The 24,690-nt window shown below is 34.2% G+C and overlaps 1 protein-coding gene across 3 annotated transcripts in view; it reads left to right on the forward strand.

The window, feature by feature from the left end:
- form3 (FH2 domain-containing protein formin 3) overlaps positions 1–24,690 on the forward strand; it is a 120,079-nt gene that overhangs the window by 65,338 nt on the left and 30,051 nt on the right. For 2 of the 3 annotated variants that reach the window (XM_076128259.1, XM_076128260.1), the window contains exon 4: positions 8,987–9,013. The exons of the other annotated variant lie outside the window; for it this stretch is intronic. The gene's annotated coding sequence lies outside the window, so the exon portion shown is untranslated. The remainder of the gene's footprint in view (positions 1–8,986; positions 9,014–24,690) is intronic. 3 annotated transcript variants of the gene reach the window in all.

The raw sequence follows: 24,690 nt of genomic DNA on the forward strand, positions 1-24,690 counted from the left end.
CATATAAGTGCTTTATTTTTTAAATATTGTATTTTGATAGTTTTATCTCATTTGTCTACGTGCAATTTTCTCTAAAGAAATCAGTAGTTATTTGCTGCAATAATAAATATCGTTGAAACATGAGAAAAAAATAAGTAATTTGTACATATTCATGTCTCAAATCAGTATCAAAGATTTTAAGCCACCCGAAGGCCTTTGTCCTAACTAAGACTTCGCTTTCCATCAACTAAACTACATTATCTACCAAATAAAAACCTACCAAGGTATCAAAAACCATAAAAACCCAAAAAAATATCAAATTTCATCAAAACAAGCCTTTTCTAAACATTTCAATGCCGACAAACCCAGGGGCGTTACTTATACCATAGTAATACCATAAACTTGTCAAAAAACATCAAATCTATGTAAATGAACCGCGGAGGCAACCTACGCGGAGAAATCTCTGCGACCTACTGGTACACTAAGGTTTTACTACAAGCGGGACAGCCGAAAGGGCGTTGTGGTACACAGTAGACAAAATAGTATAGTAACTAGAGATGTAACTATGCTAATAGGAAGATGAGAGAGAACTATGGTAGCTTTTTAAAGAAAATTATGCTATTTATGACTAACCAAAGAGGTTATTTAGGACGCAATTCGCAAATATTTAACAAGTTAAATATTTTATTTTTCTCTAAGATAAAAGTTTAAATTAAAATTACATTTGTATCGGAAATATGTATTACGAGTACATGCTGGCTAAACCCAAGGATATGATAAATATTATATTAATTAGTTGCAATTTCACAAACTGAATTAGTAAGACTTCATATAATTTCTATTAAGTTGATATTTTGTTAAACTTTAAACCCGCGTTTACGCATTGTGGTAGATTTAAGGTATAAAACCCTTTCTGTCTTGGATGGAAACCCTTGACCACCAGAAGAACAGTAATGGGCTACAAAAAAGATTTCATGTACATTCTCTATGAATCCGTATAATGATCGTTTTGACATGTGTATGTTACTCTAACTCACTGTTTAAACTGTGGTCTACTACCATATTAGCATAATATTGATTTAGCGATACTCAAAGGTATTTAGGAAGTGAGTAATAAGTAACGTAGAAAGTTATTACTTATTGAAACATTTGATTTGTTGTTTCCCGATTTTTATTGGAATTTTTAATAGATGTGACTTTCTTCTTACCTGTTCTGTGAATGTAAATAAATTTTTATTATGTTTTGACAAACATATACATACATGTTTTACTGGGCTATATTTTAATGTACATGATTAATTTGGTTTAACGTTTTCTTAGCCACGTGATACAAACAATGTTTGTGGTTTGACTAAATGTGAGGTATTTTTGTACCTTTTAATATAAAAAATAGTGCATAAAATAATTAAATTAAATAATATTCATTGTTTTGACTTCCTAGCATTTAAGAATCCTAGGTTTTAAATCGTCAAAATTCCAAAGTTTGTGCGTCAACCTGATGCCACTGTAAACGATGTAATATAAAGTCCTTATACCTACTTATTATGCAATCTGTCTTATATCTGAAGTATATTGCCTAATTTAGCTACTGCACACAAAATATTGACTTTTCCGTTCATTTCCTGTCCTCATAACATAGAACACAAACAGTCTTATCAGCTTATCACTCATTGCACAAAAATTCCATGCTTTCGCCCTAATCTCTCATTCACATTCCATGGCACTTTTATATGGAGTCATAATTAATGCATACCACGTTGTCATTATGCATCCCTCTTATCATTTGAACACGGTCCGATTATTTTATCAAATAACTATTTAACATCCCATTTCTGGGCAAATCTTCTAGCAAAATAAGAAGGCTGACCAAATGTCATGCCTTTGAGTTAAATTTCTTAGACTTTTCATTTCTTTGGAAAACGACTCAGAATTTTGGTCTCTAAAAATAATATCTAATATAGAAAATTCTCGCGTCACAGTTTTCGTTGCCATACTCCTCCGAAACGGCTTGATCGATTCTCATGAAATTTTGTGAGCATATTTACTAGGTCTGAGAATCGGCCAACATCTATTTTTCATACACCTAAGTGTCACAATTTTTTTTTATATGGCAAAGCAACGTTTGCCGGGTCAGCTAGTATTCATATAGATTTTAAGGCAGTTACATCGTCCATTGTTTTTTCATACTTATCTGGAGTAAAGTCAAAATCTTATATATCAATGTAGTAAAATACACCTGCATCTTAAAATAATGAGAGGGTCTTCCGTGTGTAGAGGTCGTTGACCTGACGTTATCACGTTATCAAATATTATAGCAGCGTGGAAGATAACGATATAAGCTACATTATAATGACTTCCGATTTGCTAAGTTTTATCATAGTTTAGAGAACAGATATTTGACTAAACACTTATAAGCGAAACGGGTCTAAAACGCTGTGAAATTTTCAAGGTGTCATGATACATAATACATTTTTGTTTAACAATATGCTTGCACTAGTTCATTTTCAAGCAGATTAATAAAATAAATAACGGTTTTTCTTGTAGTTAGAAACCATTTCTATGAAAATAAACACTAGATATCAAATAATGACTATTTATTTTTGCTAGCAAAAATGCGGTATTTTAAACGTATTTTCATCGCACGTGGTTTGAAAAACAGCTATGTAGATCTTGCTTAAAGATCTCTTTGAAACAATAAACAACACCTAATAAGGTTTGTATGAAAATATTAATAATATTGAAAATCACATAGACAAGGCTGTCATTTTTAGCTCCAAGTTATTCCTATGTAAATATTTTAGAAAAATATTGAACGCACACAAAACTAAACTTTACCTAACCAAAAATTATTTTAAGTAAAAGCAAACACATAAAAAATATCTTCAAATAAATGAGTCTATGACATTGTCAGTTCGTCTGTCGGTCACGATATGCAAAACTGCTGCAACCTTCACGGCGTAACTTTGTAAGGTTAGCAGACGTCGTTCCGCGTTAAGTGATAACTGGGCTACTTATTTCCTATACTGATACGTTTGACAAATAATTGCAAGGATGTATTACTTTAAATTTACGTTTCCTAGTTATGTGTGAAATGTAAATAAAATTAACTTAAGTATAATTTTAGTACGTGTATTTTTACCCGACTATATGACGCAAAGACGTGTAATGGATTTATCAGTGCCTTGGTAACATTGCTAGTTTAAAGGCCACTTTAACGGCTAAGGTAAGTGACAGATAACCTATTTGTTACATATAGCGGCAGTAAATTGAAGTTAAAATTATACCCGAGTTTACTTTCTCCACAGATGCGTATTTAAAATTGTAAGGTTTAATTTGATTCTAATTACTGAAGGGTATCTAAATACCTCATCTAGCTACTATCATATTAATATTTATCCCAAAATATAAAGAAGTCTTTATCTACCACTCTCTGTAAACTTGGAAATCGATAGTAAAATAGCGCATTTTTAATGCTTATTCTTGATCAGTTCAATAGAATATGAATAGATTTTATAACTTGTTCCTTTAGTTTATATCACCTGAATTCTGTGATTTGTTTTTAATGTACTCATAATTCAAAGAACATATCCTTGCGTATGTATTATATGTTATTGTTATTTTATTATGTGGTCAACTTTGCTGGACTCGAACAAGTTCAAGGCTGTTAAGTTTTATTGCTTTTATATCAATAAAACTTAGAACATGAAGATAACAATGAATTTATGGCGAGTGATGAGAAAGATGTGGTCTTGGGTTCGATTTTTATGTCCGAAAACGGTGTTTTTGATCTAAGAAGTATTTAATCGTTGTCAACCAATGAAGGAGTAAAGGATTCTATTTCAGGTCAGACAATGAATCTAATATTTTATTTATTCGTAAGGTAATTATTATGATGAGTATTTATGAAACCTGTGTCATGTAGGACCAATTCTTCCAACGACATATAACTAAGTCCGACTTATAGAAACAAAGTAAAACTGTATGTAAAACTCTCTAAGCCAACATTAATCGATTCTCTAAAACGTATGGTACTAAACCATAAAATAACATTCTCATGTCGAAACTTCACTTTCAATCCAAAACATTGAACAATCAACCAAAAACATGTCCGAAACCCAAAAACAACCGTAGCAACCATTAATCACAGATGTATGTTCGTTTTGTACGCATGATCTCAGCAACACATGTTCTAAGTGGGTCAAAACCAGCGCTCAGGGTCACAATAGCGACCATTCAGCTAACGATGTGCAAATATGTACTGAGTTTAGTATTTTGTTCTGAATTTGAAGATAACAGTGGTTTTTTGTTTATATTGTTAAAATGTAGTAATTGAGGCTTTTGTTTTTAACTGGTTCGATTTCTGGGTCGGGTATTATGCTGTTGTCAAAATTTAGGACACGGATGTTAAGGTACTAGCTCTTTTGCGAAGTAAATATTTTTATTAAAAAATTACTTTTCTCTCACGCTTTTCTCGCGTATGTTTTTAATTCTCTACCTGTACCTATAACAAGCAGGATGGAGACCATATCTAGCAGTTAACCATCACATTAACTAATGAGTTATTTAATACGTTACTTATAGAATTTAACTCAAACACCGACATCCGCCCCCTGCTGTCCACGCCTTCGTTTGAAGCGTGATGTTATTCAATAGAGCCTTGTAGAGACAGTTATTTTAACAAATTGTAGATGTGGAGAGGTATACTAACGACAAACTTTACTTGTGTAACATCATATTTTCTACACCTGCTAAGCTATTTTGTAAAGGGTGATCCTATCGCTACATACAGAGAACACTTCCAATTTTCGGACTATATTCAGAATATTCAACACAAGTAAGCAAAACTTACTTGACTCGGAAATAAAACTCAGAACCTCTCGATCGTATTCAATACCACTCGGATATAAGAAACAGTTTATTTGTTTAATTTTACTCTTTCATGTCGGAACCGCTAATCCTGTACATAGGTTGTCTCAAAACTCAACGTCAAGCCGAAACAGAGTGACAGGATTGATTGTAACCATCACGAAAAATACAGAGAAAATCTATCTCATGCATTATAAACATTATGGGCGTTTAAAAAGTGTACAAATTTCATCATTAAGTTTCGGCTTGGGTTTAAGTTCTGAGACACCCTGTATATTGTTCACCATTAACTTTAACTGTCTCGTAAATCGCTCTACGAAAAAAATTTGTTTATAGTAAACAGTAAGACGCAGAGAGTTACTTTGTTTTACAACTATTATTAATTTTACAGCACAGTTATTCTATCATACTATTATTTATTATTATAGTATAATAGTGGCGCCTGTCTGATATAAATGAATGAGTGTAATATAGTTAATTGATATACATGTCTATTTAAGTCATAATTGATGCAGAAATGTCCAGACATTCACTACCGCATATCTTAGATGCGTATCTTGAATACTGTGGTCATATTTAAAATAACGATAATATTTCTTTATATTTTACTAATGGACTGGCCCGACTTCGTCCGGGTATAGTACAATTTTATCCAGTTGATTCCACTCCCATGGGTATGATCCCATACAAACCTTTTCCCGACAATAACGAACATTAAAAACCTATCCAATTGGGTTTAGCTATTCATGAGTTATGCGCGTACATACTTACATTTGCGGTGATTGTTTTTTTTATATGGATGACATTTAGACATTATTAACAATTAATTTAGAAATGGTCATATATATTTGGTTAGCTGGCGGCCCCACGTTGGTTTGCTCGTTCGCAAACTTGAATTCTACGTTTTAATAAATTTTAAACACATACACGTAATATCAGGTACGTTTCCATCAAAAATCATGATTTTTGATGGAAACGTAATTTTTGTTTAATGTAACTTAAAGTTAAATTTAATCGAAATCAGTTTAATTGAAACCAGGTGTCGTTTGTATATTGAAAAGAGGCGTTTTAATGCTCTATGGCAAGATTAATTAGTGAAAAAAACTAAGTATCTGCAAATCGCACGTTTTTGTCAAACCGGGAATTGAACCGTTACACCAATTATGCACCAAACGTATAATAAGATAACAATACAAGGAAATGACATTTTAAATCGAGAAGAACCAATAATAGGTCTTAATGACTTAGGCTCCTATAAGTCAAGGTTTTTAAATATAAGTTTAAGTCAATTAAATAATAATAGTCGTTTGTATGAAATTAGCATAATTTTACATATAACATACTATACAAATAGTTATGCATATGAGAATAATCATGTTGAACTATATAAAGTCCCCAATCCCGCACTTTGACAACGTGGTAGGCTCCAGGTCTAAACCCTTCCTCTTTTGGGGAGGAGACCATTGCCCAGCAGTGGGACATTATTAGGTTAAAGGACAGAATTTAATATTCCACTATATATTACCAATTGCCTCCAGGATTTATATAGCACCACAATTACTAACTAAATGAATTTAAAGAAGTTTTTTTGGGTTTGGAGCCAGTTACGTTCTTTAGTCACTGCCTATACCTCAAGGGAAATGGGGATGTGAATTTATGTAGTAATAATGTAAAAATACTTAAAATTACACATAATACCTATTCCACAAATAAAAATCAAAATATGTATAATTCGTGTAAGATGAGATTTTTGATCGGGATTCGAACCCAGTACACCCTGCACATTTGGTTCTTTCACCATACTTCTAAATGATCCTTTAATAAATATATGCTACTTCTTACTTCCTGCTATATTACATCTCTCCATGCTCCACAACCCGATACCATAAACCTCTAACACGTATAGTAGTATACGCAATGCACTCAGTGGTCCGTCGTTAGTTTCTAAGTATGTATCACCCACAGAGGCACCGCTTTGATCTCACCGGTACACTTATCGCGAGGCTGTTTACTGATCTAGATACATAATTATGAGACGATTATTCGTTGTAGAGTGGGTATAGCTAATTGATGTGTGAGACTTGTTTCAATCTCTACAAGTGTAATTAACTAGCACTTTGCTTTAAATGCTAGACTTCTCTAGTTTTTAAAGGAATTTAATGGTCTCCTAAAACCTATAATTGCACGTTGCAATGGTTTACGTGGTCACCTCGCCGCGTGTAGTGGGTTTTCGAATCCTACCCGAGACTGATATTTGTGAGTTGAGCACGAGTATCTGTTTTGAGCCTTGTCTCTTTATCTTTATATGTATGAATTAAGAAGTATTTTTATGTTTATTAGTTACTTGGTTAACATAGTACAAGCTCAGCTCAGTTTGGAATCAAATGACCGTGTGTGTGAGTTGAGTTGTCCAATGAATATTTATTTTTTTGCCTTAATTTCAAGTACCTAGTAATTGGATAAGTTGAATATCACAAGCGTAGCGCAATTCTCTACAGTTTGGTACTATGGAGTATTGAAAGTTTAACATTTAAAATGTACTGCAAAATAGTTTGCACGGCGCCCGCTAAAGGCGCTGATCAGATTTTCATACATCGATAGTTAGTCTTTATTAGCGGGGCATCGCGTCTCAGGTCTTTTTGAGAAATAAAGTTTATATTATAACGCTTATGTAATTTTTGATCGTTTAAGAAACTTGACTATTTCTCCGACTTATTGAAAGTCGGTATTCGACTAATAAGTCTAAAGTGCAGCCATCATCTAAGTAACCACTAGTTCCTGTACTTTCTCACATATTTTGTTAAACCGCTACCGGCTTCACTTGCACCCTTTGATGTCGCCGCCATACGTTTTATAGTGTTATATAAATATAGTATTTTGAAACTATAAAAGTATGAATAGTTTATGACTGATAGGAGTGTGAATTATGGTTTGTAATAAATAAGGTAGGTAATTTTGTCTAGAGTGTTGTGTTGTAGAGTTGCTTAATGAAGAAATATGATAGATAATATTGGTGATGTCTTGTAAAAAGGTCAGGTGCGTAATACTAGTTCCCGGCGGGCGGTCCTGTATGACAAGATGTATTGATGTGAATGAAACAAGGGAAGCTTGTAAGTACCTAGTCACTGCTTACTCCTATGGGAAAAAGGCGTTGTTTTTTGTATGTATGTATGTTTAAAAAAATCCTTTGGACCTGGGTTTACTATTGTAATGAGAGAAATGTAGAAAAAACACTTTATATTCCTTCAAAAACTGTTTGTATCGATATTTCCCTTAAATTATTTTTAATCACACCTGTTTACACAGATTACATACCATTTGTTGATCAAAAACAGTCATATAAAAAATACAAAACGACAAAGTGCTTTAACATTTGAAATCGATAAATCATGAGTACTAGTTTATATCTAATAGACACATAAATCGTTACTTTTTTTAATTTATAGACTGTTACTATTCCAATAAATCATTTCAACAAAAAATCTACAGGAAACCATAAATATATTTCATAGCAAATCAATAATAATGTACAACTTACATTGAACATTGCTGTCGGTCATTCATAATTACCATTTAATATTCTGATTGTTTCGGCTAAGCTCGAGCTAGAACCGTACATTGCATAGCTTTAGTTTTTATTTCTATTCTGAAACTTTCCTCCTTGTTTCTTTTGGTCTTAACATTTTACCAATTATTCCCCTAGTAAAAAATGTCTCTTCTCTTTATCTGACCGATCGTAAAATAAAGACATTCAGGTATGTCTGTGTTATTTTGGGGTCTTTAGCTACCTACATACCAAATCGGGTCAGTAGTATTTGGGTGAAAAAGTAACAAACATCCATACATACTCACAAACTTTCGCATTTATAATATTAGTAGGATGGGCTGCTGACCTAGACAGGGGTCTCTTATCCAAATGAGAAAGAAAAGAAAGAGACATGGGTTCAGAACGCTAGGCAAAGTGCAATTCAGTGCAATCCTGTTGACCACTTATTTTATATTTATGCAAGTACTTTACTTTGTTGTAATATGTAGTGTCTTTATATACAGCGATAAATGACTCAATATCATATAATGTGGTGGCATGTTCTCATTCATAAATAATAGTGACACGCATTTATAATAATGTTTCTTGTTGCAGGTTTCCTCATGTTCTCCTGAGATAATTGTAAGTGCTTTAACTCGTGTTAATAATAAATAATAAGTTTTGTAAGGCTAGTGCTATAGATAAGCGGATTATTACTACTTATGGATGATTTTTTTTTCGTTAAGTAATTTTATTCGATCACTACCTCTGCCTAATAATGCCAAGTAATATGTATATTTACTGAGAGTGTGTGTATATAATATATATTTTTCATAATGGAGATATTTTTCAGGAATAGCAGTGGTAGCAAAATCGGTTGTAATCAAATAGTATCGCGCAAACGTCTAAAAAACCTTTGATTATTCTGTTATATTGTGACAGCTATAGAATAATTACTTTTGACTGCTGTAAATATTTTCAAGAGTCGTTTTTACCCATTTACTTGTTAAATAAAGTAACTTCACATTTTATGTGATACAAAGATCTTAGTTATACGTTTTCTAACAGGAGTTATATGCATTATTTGATCACGTAAAGATTTTACTGCAATTGGTATTGTATGCAGAGCCAGCTTTTTTAAACAATTTCTTCATTCAAAGTAAATAAAAATATGTAAAACCCTTGGTCCGCTTTATAAATCCGCTTTACTACAACCAAAGCCTTACCATCTGCACATGGCTGATTAAGTTCTTTGTTTTTATACATTTAAGTTATAAACGTTTATTACACGTTATTTAACAAACACATAAAACTAACTTTCAGATAAATCATTACACAATAATTGGCAGTGTTTTCGTCAATAAAGACATTCGTCATCGCAGTGCAAAACCTTTATTTGGTTGATAAATTTATGTTCAAAGAGCAATCAAAATAATGATACTACTGAATGTTTGATCTATCATTATTTAAATTACTATAAGATCATATTTTATATAGTTTGATGCTGGACATAAGCAGTCTATAATTTCTAGTATATATTAATTAAAGTTTTTCAACTTCCACTAGGTACTATTGATCTTCTAAAACTATACTTTCTAGCCAGTTCACGTTTTGTTTCCAATATAATGTGTTTTGAAGCTATTTGAGATAAAATATCTAGTAAGTATATTACAAATAACCTAGATCTAGGCAAGTAACGTTTATAAAAAAATCTACTTAGGTACTGCAATACTTTGGTTTGTTCCCAGGTATTACAACTTAGGAATAACATAGATCTATTACTTAGGCAGAAACTGTTGTAAAAAACTGTTGTATACAATGTAAAACTGCGGTCTGACGGTAGTTAATGAAATGACCTTCAAACCAAAACAATGTAAATGAAGACTAAAACTTGAACGATCTTATCAAAAATGTCCTTAAACTCGCAACAATTGGAACATATGGTGTCATAAAAACTAAGCAATTAATCTCTCCACTGAGGACAAACGATCTTTTGTGGCCAGGAGCTAGGAAACAAGTCGTCGCCTTATATGGCACGAGCCCGTTGCCTTGGGCGTTCTCTAGCTAAGCCATAATGTATCTCCTTTTATGTATTTATATGTACATAATAGATTTTTATTATTTAGCCTCACAGTTCCGTGTAGGACCCGTTTGAAAGTATGTTTGTTTATAACATGTTCCGGTGTTTTGGTATTTTGTTAATTTCCTTTTTGTGTTAAGTTGTTAAGTACTAATTGTGCACCATGTTTAGATAAAAAAAAATAATTAGTTTGTTTATTGAACAGTCACAGCAACAGCCACGCGGTTCTCCGAGGTTAAGCTACTTTTGCCGATGGCGTTCTGAAGACGGGTGACCATATTATTAATTCTGAGTTCTTCCGTGTTTCTGAAGGCACGTTAAATTGTGGATCCCAGCTGGCATTTGTAAAGATCTTTGACAGTCGTTTCCAGTAGTCAGAATCTTGCAAGTCTGACAACCAGGCTTACCCAGGAGTATCGCGTTATAACTTAAGTAACTAAGTTGTGGAGGTCCGATAGGTAAGCGCTCCATGTTAATACTGGTATTCAGCTGCACCCAGTGAGTCTGGTAGCCGACTACACCATAGTTGCAAGAAAGGCTAGACAGATTTAAACAGTCAAAACAACAATTCATTAAGTACTGTTATTTTTTCTTCTTCGCTAGCAAGAACATTCCTAAAAGCGGCCTGATTTAGACTACTCAGAACACTAACGGTTATAACACAATTCCTTCAATCATCAGCCATCAGAAGTCATTACAAAACAATGCACTCCATCATTGGGTAGGCAGAAGCACTACCAATAAACGTCATCGCTTGCAGTGGCGTAGGTCGGTCATGTCGGTCATGTCCGTTCCGAGCATGACAAGTAGGCACTTCCTGTCAGGGCTACCACAAAATGAAATACGGCTTAGAAATTTAAAGTGAAAGCCTGTTTTTTTATTTAAAATTACAGTCTTGAGTTCTGCAGTTAGGTAAAATAAATTGAGTAATATGTAGCTAATATACTTATTAATAATGCATAAATTTGTACTAAGTTTCATCTCGTTTTTGTCTCAAAGGTGTTGATTTTTGTAAAAATAAAGCTTATGTTTGAGGCCGTTTTTTTAGCTGCCTACGAGCTCAATTTAATTAAACGACCATCGGTTGTGTTGTTAGCGAAGTAGCCTTACAGACATAACTTGTGTTACTTATATTTTGAATACGGGTTCTAGATTAAGTTCCCAGTATACTAACCAGTACTTATTAGAAATTGGTGTAAATAGGCTGGTACTTATGGGGAATGGTTTGGTTTTCGAAAAAAGATATACTGTTAAGTTTTATAATTTAATTATATAAATAAAAAACAGGTCTCTGAAGATAATAAGTTATTAAAGACTAATTATAATAATAGTGAGCGAAAGGTCAACAACTTGTCAAAACAGTTGATTTAGTGTAACACATTATTAATAATATAATAATACATTATTAAAACATAAGTATTAATAATTATTGTTAATTAATTATAATATTTAAACATATTGAATTATGGGCATTTCTGTTTTAAATAAAACGTAGATCTTTGGTTGAGAGGTAGTGGCGGTTGGAACCGAAGAATAGTAATGAATTGCAGGTTACAATATAGTAATATTAAAAAAACCCTTCTTACAAGTTGAACATTTCACCTTCTGCATAGAAGACATGTTTCGTAGAAGAAAATGTTATCCTAAATCCACAACTTTTATAAATGTAAACCATAGGGATCCACGCACATCCCAATCCACTGGCCGGATCGGGCTGAAATTTGGCAGGCAGGTAGATGTTATGACGTACCCATTCGCTTAGGGTTTTGATAAATTGTACTCCCATGGGGATAAAATCAGTGATAAAACAAAAACAAAAGAAAGTACTATTTCAAAAACCGTCAGCCCTGCGGCTTCGTGTCATCGGCGAGTGTTCAAAACAATAAGCCGTTTGTGTCCAAGTAAGCCGGTCTGACCCGATGTCCGACGCACACCGGACGTATAGCGGTGCGTTTGACACACGATTACGTTTACTGATTATCAGTATAATGAGTGCGCGTGAGTGGAACATCAATGAGATGTGAAGGGCTTTGATTTGTGGAGGAAGGTAGTTTTTGTTTAAGTTCATTGGTTTGGGAAGTACTGATAGTATATAATTTTAGTTCTGTTTGTTTGTTTGTAATCAATATTTTATACTATTGAAGTTATTCTAACCTTATTCTTAGTATCTATTGCGAGCCTAGTATTTAGAAGTATATAAGTATATTTATCAGTTAAAGAAAGTACCATTTCAAACCGTGCCATCCTTACGTCATGTCAGCGAGTGTTCAAAACAATAAGCCGTTTGTGTCCAAGTAAGCCGGTCTGACCCGATGTCCGACGCACACCGGACGTATAGCGGTCCGTTTGACACACGATTATGTTTATTGATTATCAGTATAATGAGTGCGCGTGAGTGGAACATCGATGAGATGTGAAGGGCAATGCAATCAATTTGATTTGTGGAGGAAGGTATTTTTTTGTAAAGGATCATTGGTTTGGGAAGTACTGATAGTATATAATTTTAGTTCTGTTTGTTTGTAATCAATATTTTATACTATTGAAGTTATTCTAACCTTATTCTTAGTATCTATTGCGAGCCTAGTATTTAGAAGTATATAAGTATGTTTATCAGTTAAAGAAAGTACCATTTCAAGCCGTGCCATCCTTGCGTGTCATCGACGAGTGTTCAAAACAATAAGCCGTTTGTGTCCAAGTAAGCCGGTCTGACCCGATGTCCGACGCACACCGGACGTATAGCGGTCCGTTTGACACACGATTATTGATTATCAGTATAATGAGTGCGCGTGAGTGGAACATCGATGAGATGTGAAGGGCTTTGATTTGTGGAGGAAGGTAGTTTTTGTTTAGATTCATTGGTTTAGGAAGTTTGGTTGTAATATAGATATGTTAGTTCTGTTTGTTTGTTAGCAATATTTAATACTATAGAAATGATTCTTACCTTATTCTTAGTATCAATCCTGGTATTTAGAAACATGTAAGTATGTTTATCAGTTAAAGAAAGTACCATTTCAAGCCGTGCCATCCTTGCGTGTCATCGACGAGTGTTCAAAACAATAAGCCGTTTGTGTCCAAGTAAGCCGGTCTGACCCGATGTCCGACGCACACCGGACGTATAGCGGTCCGTTTGACACACGATTATGTTTGTTGATTATCAGTATAATGAGTGCGCGTGAGTGGAACAGTGAGATGTGAAGGGCTTTGATTTGTGGAGGAAGTTTTTGTTTAGGTTCATTGGTTTAGGAAGTATCGATGGCATTTGATGGTAATATTGTAGAAATGTTGGTTTTGTATATTTGTAAGCAATATTTAATATTATTGAAATGATTCTAATCTTATTCTTAGCATGTATCTGTTTTGAGCCTAGTGGTCAATTTATCTATCTAAGTATGTACCTATTCGGAAGTATATTAGTATGTTTTTATCAGTTATATGGTTACCATAGTGTTCCTACTATGATAAGCTCTGCTTAGTTTGGAATCAAATTACCGTGTCTAAGTTTTACAAGAACCAACAACACCACTTGATATGATCCTTACAAAACTCCTTTGCTTCATTCAATTCCTAACATCTTATCATACATAGCCGCCGGTTACCCCTACGACGCACTTGAACTTTTTCAAAACACTGTCGACTTCCGAAAATTTGTGTCATAAAATTAGTTTGGCGACTGAAAAATCTGTATTTAGTGGAGGGAAACCGTACATACAGAATTGGGAGTATGCCTTAGAATATCTCCTTTCAAAAAACGTTGAGCAAAAGCTTAACAATTTGACAGTTTCCAAAATTGATATTCGACTAAATCATCAGTATGTACCACTAATGATAACTAATCTATTATCTATTACTATGAGCCTCCTACACTAGTAAGACATTGAACATTCAGTTACACAATCTTACTGACAGCTGACAGACCCCCGCGGCTTCACTACTAGAGCTGCCTATCTTCATTTATAGTATTTTACCACTACTTACTGTATAGTTTTTAAAAACAGACAAAAAGGGAATTTAATGGGAAATATTAAGGAAATTGGCGCGTAGACATGGTCTATTTAAGAAAGGTATAATGATCTAAATAACGAATAGCTATCTTTTAAATTACTGAGGTAATAACTTATTTTTGTCCCTGAATTAAAATAATTGTTAATTGAAGCACAATATGTCGGCGATTGGAATTTAATTGTTAGCAATATTTGTATAGTAAAGTATCTAAACTGTGCCACTTGTGGGTAAGGCTCCTCTCCTATTGGAACAAGAGGAGGCTGGGTGTTAGATGAGCTTAAAGAAAAAGTTTGTAATATTTTTGTTTAAAAAACTTTTTTTAAGTTACATTCACTTCACATACACTTACTTAGTTCTGAGAGGTTTATTTATTGTTTAATTATATATTAATTAATGACAGAAATGGTTTTTAACGTCATTAATTGCATTAATCTTCTCTTCCAATCAAAACAAATTTAGTGTCGCCATTACCGGCTAATTTAACAGCTTCAATAGAAAAAATATGTACTAAACTAAGACAAATACGCTCTTCAATCGCCATAGTTTATACCTACGTCGTCAGTGAGTGATCTGGTCGTTGTCAATATAATATCGTTGCATAACACACCGGTTTCAAGGTCTGTGTCGATGCGCCCGCGCAGCGTGTAACACAGACTTTAATATGTATTATAATATATTAGTGGAAATAACGTGTTGGTGTCTAACGTTATAAGTTGTGAATGGATTTTATTTATTTATTTTGAGTAGTTTTGTATTAAAACATTTTATACTTGTTATAGTTAAGATATTAATTACACACAAGATATTAAATCAGGTAGGTTAAGTTAACATAACTTTGGTTCTGACGCTCGAGCGCTCTACGATAGCCAAGTAATTAGATGTTCAACCACTGAAAGAAGACTGATTAAAACAATAAGCCCTAGGAACCTTGAAACTTCAAGGGTCTATCTATCTATCTATCGTATGGTTAGTGGTCAACCTAGTTTCAATGTTGTTCAAGCCGCTCGAGAGGCCTTTGACATGGCTTAACGACTGTTATCTTAGTTGAGAACAACCGGGACCGACTTTTTACGTGCCCTCCGAAGAACGGACACGCTCAGTTCAAATACCACTATGTGGTCACCCATCTATAAAATGACCGCACCAATGGTTGCTTAACTCACAGATCGTTTACCGACCGGTGAGCGCAACTGGCTATGAGCGCATCACTTCAAGGGTAATAGGATATGAATTCTAAGACTCAAGTTTTGCTACTAGAAGGGCTATATTCTACATAAAGTCTATACCCAGCTTTTTGTCTCTTTTGTGATAGAACTTGGATCACGTTAACATGATAGTGTAGGCATGGCGTGAGAATAATACGATATTTCAAGTGTTTTAGAAACATTCCCAAAACGGTTGTATCTTACTAAACATAAACAGTACGTAGCAAAGGTGTCGATAAACGGCCGCTACACTTCTATGATTATTTCTGATCTTTGTAAACTTCACAGTCTATGTTACTCATTGAATTTAAAGGTGTGTGAAATTGAACTATGATCAATCATGTTGAACAGAACAAAATCTGGTTACTAGTTGGATTTATGAATATTATACCATTTTACTACAAAGTAAATAGAATACTATTTGAAAACGATGTAGGTAAAATGTCCTTTGAAACTTGGTCGAAATTTCACAGAACAGATATTTACCATAAAGGGTCGTGCGTCTGTTTTAAAACGCTTTGCATGATGATCATTGAGGGACCAAGCCATGACATAAGCCTTCGGTTAACTTTGACATTAAATTTAGTTTGCCACGAAATGATGTTATAATACCCGTAATACGATAAATGGTAGAGAGGGTACAAACCTAAGACATATTAATATCCTTGTACGTTCAGTGTTCACCCCTTTCTCCACCAATGAACTAAAGAATAAATACTGAATCTGGCCTTATCTTTTTTTCGTGGGGTCTGCTTTTCGCTCTCAAAAATGCTGTAAATGGGATTTGGTTGACGGTTTCATATTTTCGCAATCAGTCTATTGACGCCAACTCTCACCGACAGACGAGCTCAAAAAACAGTTCAATCTATATTAAGGAAAATACAACAAATATGATCAACAAAGTAAACAAACTGCAAGATCATTTTCTGAGTCACGATAAGTCTCGTGTCATTACCATCACAAGTTATTTTTAACTAAACTATTGAAGCGGAACGTTCACAAAAACAGCGCAAATACTTTAAACGTAAAACCCGTAGATAAAGTTACTTCCTTATTATTTGCTACTAGAGGCCGCCCGCGACTTCGTCCGCGTGGAAACCCTTCCCGTGTAAATCTCCGAGATAAAAAGCCTACGTGTTATTTTAGGTCGTCAGCTACCTGTATACCAAATTTCATCGTAATCGATTCAGTAGTATTGGCGTGAAAGAGTAACAAACATCCATACATACTCACAAACTTTCGCATTTATAGTATTAGTAGGATTGTGTCGAGTGACAATATGACTAAGTTAAATATTTAGTTTAGTTTAGAAGTTATCTAGTTTTACTCCTCCTTTTGGAAGTCCCCAATGTCTATTGAGTCACGAGGTATTGGTCGACAGCTTAGACGCGAAAATGAAGATTAAAAAGAGCTTTGACGGTCGGAGTTACTTTTAACTTATAATATTACCTACTAAATGGATGTTCTTTGATTTGAATATGTAACCGACTTCAAAAAGAAGTAGTTTATCAATTCAATTGATCTTTTTTGTTCCATTGTTATACGATTTTTCCGCCCGATATCCACAGAGTCTAAAAAGATCTTTTCTTTTTACTAGCTAGAAAACTAGGAGAAGGCGGTTTTTTAATATATTTTAAATTTTTATTGATAGTTAAATATAGGAAAAGTGTGACTTCTTCTGACATAAACCACAAAAACTACACTTTTAGTCCACACAATAACATGAAAAATGGCTACCTTTTTAACCCTTTCAGGCACAAAGAACATGTCCCGGTCATTAACCCCACAATAACAAAACACTGTCATCCAAGGATTCATTCGAGACCACTCGGCCAACATTTAGTATAACATTACAAGTTTTGATAGGCATCGAGATGAAACTGGATACTTTGAGCAATCTGTCGTAAATAGATCGGTAACACGGTCGGAACAAAAACTCGACAGTGATACTCTCTTAATACGCGGATCATTGACCGTTACATTAGATATATGATCCCTTAGGCTACAGGCTTAGATTAGCGGAGCGACGAGCGAGTTTGAGTCTTGTTCTTGCGTGTCTATAGACTGAAGTTTAAGTCTTTAAGTCCTAAATTCAATCATCGACCAATCACAGTCAAAACGTTGGTTTTTATGTTCTAAAAAATTTAAAACTACTGTATTATGAAATCAAGTCAAAGTTATCCTTTAATTTAGGCTGTAGCTGTAGCATACATAAATAAAATTTAAACCATCGTTAGCGCATAGTCACCCCAGTCTCACCGCTATTCTAGTCTTGTAAGAGAATCGCATCTACATGAATATTATCTTTACAAATTTTCAACGCAATTGATATAAAAGAGCATTATTTTTATTGATCTGCCTAAAACACATCGTATATTACTCTTTCGTAACTGGTCAGCCTGGTGTCAAATATATTCCTCCCGAAGACCTCTGACATGAATCAGCAACTGTAATCTTAATTGCCTATAACTGGGACCATTTTTGTTGTACCTTCTGAAGCACAAACGTAGTCTGCTTATTTTGAGATTTTTTGCAATTACTTTTTAGCCCGCTCCCCGCTCGTTTCAACACAGTCCCAATAAATCCCCTGAACGGATAGTGTGGGTAGTTGTGAATTGATACGTCTGTCCATCTCGTTAGTTTAGTAAAACAACGGTTATAAACTAACTGGTGCTGTTATCGATGGAACTAACTGCTTCTTCCTGCGATCTTCTTAATGTGGACTGTGGCAGGCTAATAGCTGAACAAGGGGTGGGATTGTATGAAATCCTGGCTTTATACAAAGTGTTTCAGTGCCCATCCCTTTTTGCCATCTAGTTTGCTATGTTTAGAATAAGTAGGAAACAACGTGAGAATTCTTTCATTTGTTTTTTTAACACGATGAAAAGGTTATCCTAATTATTAGTATTTTTATGACAAAATCATGGTAGCGGTGCAGGCGTGAAGCAGTGGTAGTTGTCTAAGCATTTTAAAAAAATCATACAAACAAGAAAACCATGCATTTTAGACCAAAACTTGCTACGCCCCCTACAAACTACTTTAAACATAATTTAAAAAAAATGGTATCATTCTGTAAAGGGGCAGATTTGGAAATTCTCAACCGCAACCTAAACCTAAAATCTCTACGGTAGATGGTACCACATAACAAGTACTTATCTCAATTCAACACATCCATCCAAGGCCAGCAGTAATACAGACATAAAACCTCACATTTTAACGATACAACACCATGGATTTCTATTTTATAGCCATGGAAAGTGCAGTAGAACCATAAAGATCCACAAAAAGCACTACAAAAGTACCGTAGAATCCATTGTTCCCAAAGATTCTATGTTGTCCATATTAGCGGCATGCGAGCGCAGTGAAAGTGACCCGGCAATGACCTTTCGTTGCGAGCAAAGGGCTCGCTTGTGCAATACCGATCTATATTCAAGGTTTTGAGATTAAAGGACTTGGTATTTGTAAGTTAACTATAGGATAAAAATACCTTTTTTAGGGACATTAGGTAGAAATGATTAGAGAAGATGAATACAAAGAGCTATTGTCCGTATTTATGCAAAATGGAACCACACAACAATTTTTAAATTTTTACTTTTTAGCGGAACACTAATATAAAGGTGTACTTATGTAAAACCACACGACTTTTGACTCTGAAATATTGTTTACAAAAAGAACAACAGAACCAACTGTTAGAGCTGATCATGTTTTGTAAAACCTTTGATATCTCAAAAATACGCATTTGTTGTGTGGTTCCTTTTTGCATAAATACGGACTAATATATTATTATGTGTTATTGCAGTGACTGAGTGACTAGCTATGGAAAACATCGACGTCAAAGGCTTTTATCCTAACCTAAGGGGTTTGATTCTAGTATATTATGGTGTTATTTCATTGCAAATAATGATTTAAGACAAGCAATAGCCATACCATTAAAAGGGCTGTTTATTATAGGATAGATTCCAACGTGAATAGATTCCAACGTGAAACAAGTATTAGTAATATACAAAGACAGTTTAATATATTTGTTTTGGTAAGACAACAAGCAGGTTATATAACAGACGTTCATTCATCACTCAGACGAGTGTGTAACTTCACAATCTTAGAAGTAATTAGTAGAAAAAACGTAAATATTATGACTTCAAAGGTCGACACACTGTACCATCACATATGTAAAACTACTTCCCTATTAAATATCTATTTTAAGAAGCTAATATACACTTGTATTTAGTATCTCAAAATGATTAAACTTAGTGTATTTAGAATCTACTTTTTAAAGCTTCGATCAAAGTTAGTTCCCTGTCAGTTTATCTACCAGATAGCTTGTCCATCACTTATCCATAAGATGTGAAACTGAACCTAAAAGGCTTTGAATTAAGTAATGACTGCCTCTGTGGCGCAGTGGTTACGTCGCTACCATTGCGTCGGGAGGTCATGGGTTCGTTTCCCACACGGAACAATTATTTGTGCGATCTACAAATAATTGGGTCTGGTTGTACTTTGTGTCCGTTGATTGTATGTTTGTAAAAGTCCCCGCGATACAAGAGCAATTCTTAGTGCGGGAGTTGTCTTTTTAAAGCAAAGCAAAGTGTTTTCCTTGCAAGGATTTTATAGGCAACTTTCCATAACGATCAACGAACATTGGCTACCCATCTATTGGTTAGTAGCACCAAAGGATGCTTTACCTCTGTTTACCAACAGATGAGATTCGTAAACATCTGTGAATGCTTAATTTTACCTCAGTATTTACGTTTCTGCCTTTACAGAGTATCTCAAATTAATATAACTTACGGAACGTGTTCAACAAAAACAGGTTATAAATACGTTAGTTGATGTTTTTTTGTATGTTTGTTTGTAAGAAACAATTAGAAGTGAGTTTTTTGCTGGTGACTGGTTATGTTTACCTTGCATTGTTTAGAATTTATTTTGAAACGGTAAAATTATATGAAGTAATTTGTCTTTGAAATTATATAATGAGTAGATTTTGATGTATTATCAAATAAATAAAAATGTAGATATTCTCAAAATGTTGAAATATCTATTTAAAGAAAAATCTTCATATAAGATTATTACTCGTAGTTGCTTCATATAATATAACATAATAGTTTTACTTAGCTTTCTGCCCGCGGATTCACCCGCGTGGAATTTCACCCTCTTCGGGGGAGATTTGCCAGAAATCTTCTCTTAGTACTCCTCTAAACTTTCTAAGGAATTTGTATACCAAATTTCAACTTAGCTCAGCACGGAAGTTTTGATTGTGCGTAGTCCATCAATCAGTCGGTCACTTAGTAACGGAAGAGTTTCTATATAAATTGATTACAGGCACCTAAACTGTAAACAAGTTCGATGTAGCCCTTCAAAATGCATTGAACGTTTATTTATAATGACTATATAAACATATAACTCATGGTACATTTTTAAAAAGTATCAGAAATCATATCTTTTACTTAATTTTCATCTCACAAAACTTTCCAACATATTTTTTAACATCTAGTATTCTTCCACAGTACCCTATTCGCGTTGACCCTGTACACAATAAGGGCAGACAACCCGTTCAGACCAAACTTGGGTCAAAGCGAGGTCCTCAGAGGTCGCCCGGAGGTCACGCAAGGTCATACAAGGTCACAATAATATGCGTGTCCAGTGTAAAGCTCGTGATTCATTGAAATGCTTTATTTTTGGTTTTCTGATTCATGAATCGTTATAGTTTAAAGTAAGGCCTAATATAGTGATTTAATTTGAGTGTGACTCAGTGAGTTTTGTAAGTTGCTTTTTAGAGTTCTGACTTGAATTTTAAAGTTCTTAGTTATAAGTTGAGAAATAGACTTATTTGTTCCCCATCTGTACAATTTATCTGTGAATTTAGCCCGTTTTTACCCATTGTTGAGTATAGGCTTCTCCCTTGGTATATCACTTGATACAGTCCTGGGATTGTCTTATTCATATCTATGTAAATAGGTTTAAAAAAATTACAAATACACCATTACAGAAGTATAGATTTTAGAGCAATCGACTCAAAAACGAACGAATCGTCATAATACCTGCTAATTGCTTTTACTTAATTCACACAATCAATCTTATTAATTTTGGGAAACGAGACTGTTTAAAAATAAAAGCTAATTCTATATCCAAAGTTATCCAATCGAATATGGTCTAATGCCTCAAAACAAGTTTGAACTCCTCATAAAAAGGACGTGAAATTATAATATTTATTACAATAAACCCATCATATATGTCACAAATCCGAAACTCCAATAAAAATAACCCCCTGCAACATACAATATACTTTACACACCAAACTTATTTTGGGATCCAAAACAGGTTACCACCAAAGTTTCGTAATGACCTAAAAAGACCCAAAAAAACTAAGGCACTAACTTTTTTTAACCATCATTAGCCTTTCCCAGACTTATGTTATTAAATATACATTGTATATCCTACGTAGAGATTATAAAGCCTTTTTCTACCTGTTTGTACAAAATTAGGCTTTACTTCAAAGTTATTTTAATCCATAAGAAATCATATTTTTGTGGTTCATTTTTGAATAAAAGTAAGAATAGGATGACCTCTTCTTTCTTCAAGAACATAATTTAGATTTACGATAAATGTTTCAGTTAAGCAAATACATAAACTAAAAATATCTGAATTGAAATATTGCTCAAATGTACAAAAAACTAAAGCATCTTTTATTTACTTTGTAAAGACATAATTTACATAAAGTAGGTGAAGCAAAGCCCTTAATAACAATGATAATAACTTTGGGAACTATAAATCTGCCTTCTTTGCAAAGCTTCATATTGTCGTGGTATCAAAGAGATCGTTGCAAGTATGTCGTGGATCGTGATAACTGTCGACAGTTTCAATTTGTTGACCTTCCTCTCTATGAGTAATAGATCACGTCCAGACACCGGCTGCTAGACATACTAGGTATCGTTATAAATGTTTTATATCATTATTTTCTTTGGTACAAAACGATTCTAAATCGATATTAACCGATCCTATTAATTCATAAGAATGGGAAGCAACTGTAGATCAGATATTATTTTTTTACTAGTCAGCACCAAACATTGTTAATATTATAATAATTATATCATTATATCAGCTGGTTATAAAGATTAGTAGCGCAATTCTGTATAGTCTGTACTGTCGAGTATCGAGAGTTTGATATTTAAAATGTACTTCCAAAATAGTTGTTACGCAGTCCGGTAAAGGCGCTAAACATTTTTTCGTGTAAAATTTAACTTTTCTACTATAGTAGTAGAGAATCGAGCTACAGTAGCTCAATTCTATTCTACTATCGACTACCGACAACCGACCTGTCATCGAGAAATTTTGTATGAAAATCTGATCAGCGCCTCTGACGGGTGACGTAGGAAACATTTTGGCAGTACATTCTAAATGTCAAAATTTCGATAGCTAGCCGGTTGTCGGTAGTCGATAGTAGTAGAGAATCGAGCTACGGTTCCTAAGTTTGACAACAGCATAAAATTTACTCTCTATCATCAAACATCAATTAAACCCAAGTTCAAGGCTTAATCAACAAAGGATTACCACAAAAACCGTCAAATTATCCCCAACGAATCAGCTAACAATGCGATTAACCGATTATACCGGTTGCCCATGCGTGGGCGCATCAAGGCCAGAACCTTAATACTTAACTTGTAGTTTACTAGTAGGTGTTGCTTAAGTCTCTTGATTGTACCACATTAGAATCTTTTATTTATATTTCTTTTGTATTTTAACAGTTTAAATGAAAACCCATTAATGTCCTACTGCTGGGCAAGGGTCTCCTCCCGTAATGAGGCAGGGCCTTGAGTTCACCACGCCGGCCAAGTGCGGGTTGGGGACTTTGCATACCTTCAACTGTTCTAAAGAACTCTCAGGCATGCAAGGTTGCATCACGATGTTTTCCTTCACCGTTGGAACAGTTTGTAGGATCATAATGCATTGTCTCTCGTGTTCCGGTGGTCGTTTAAAGCCTGGTGATGCCGTCTCCATCCTAAGTTAGCCTTGCTATCTATGACACTGCTTACCAGTTTACATATAGTTCTTTAGTCGTAAGTAATTGACAAACATAACAATTTCAATGATATCTTTAATGACCTCTCGAAGTAACGTGTATTAGAAATATCATCACTTCTTGTAACGGTGAAGGGACACATTGTACTTTAACAAATTTCTTGAAGAAATGCGTTGACTAACGTAGTGGTCTAAATGTCAACTTTTCCCACACTTTTGTACGAGACCCCTTGCCCAGCAGTGGTACAGTAATGGTTTAGAAAGAAACTGTCCTATCTCAGAACTCTAACTGACTTTACTCTGGCTATTATTTTATCTCATAAAGGAACACGAAGCCTTTCTTTCTTTTCCTAATTCCTTCTTTGTGTGTTTCACTCACGTTCGTGACAATTTTGTATGTTTTTAGAACAATACAAATTTATACGAAGTATTGTATATTCCACCCACAAACTAATCACATTTGATTTTCATATTATTGTGGGATCCAATTAATCACCATACAAAACATCACCTACAATTCACAATTACGATATTTTACTTAAATTATTTACAACAGAAACAAATCCAGGATCTCATAGAACTATTTACCCACTGAACTAACGGCTAAAAAAATCTTTACTTATTATTATTAAGCTGAAGAGCTTCTTTGTTTGTTTAAACGCGCTAATCTCAGGAACTTTTTCAGTGTTAGATAGCCCATTTATTACAAAAACGGGGAAAATTATGACCCATCCTCTCTTATGTGACACAAGCGAAGTTGCGCGATTCAGTTAGTTCTAAATAAAAAGCACTTGTCCCAAGAATCGAACCCATCACCTTCAAAATAATAGTAATTGTGAATAATATAATTCCCAAGGAGCTCATGTCGACATTCTTTTATCTATAATCTGACACCTCTGCTCACCCACACGCCGACCTTGCCGCGAGCTTACTTTTCAACACTGATTGATACGTGTGTCCGTCTGTCCGTCTGTCCGATATAATCTATAGACAAATAAACTTGCTTATTAATATTG

Source organism: Anticarsia gemmatalis, chromosome 21 (genome assembly GCF_050436995.1).
Source record: "Anticarsia gemmatalis isolate Benzon Research Colony breed Stoneville strain chromosome 21, ilAntGemm2 primary, whole genome shotgun sequence".
NCBI classification, from domain to species: Eukaryota; Metazoa; Arthropoda; class Insecta; order Lepidoptera; family Erebidae; genus Anticarsia; species Anticarsia gemmatalis.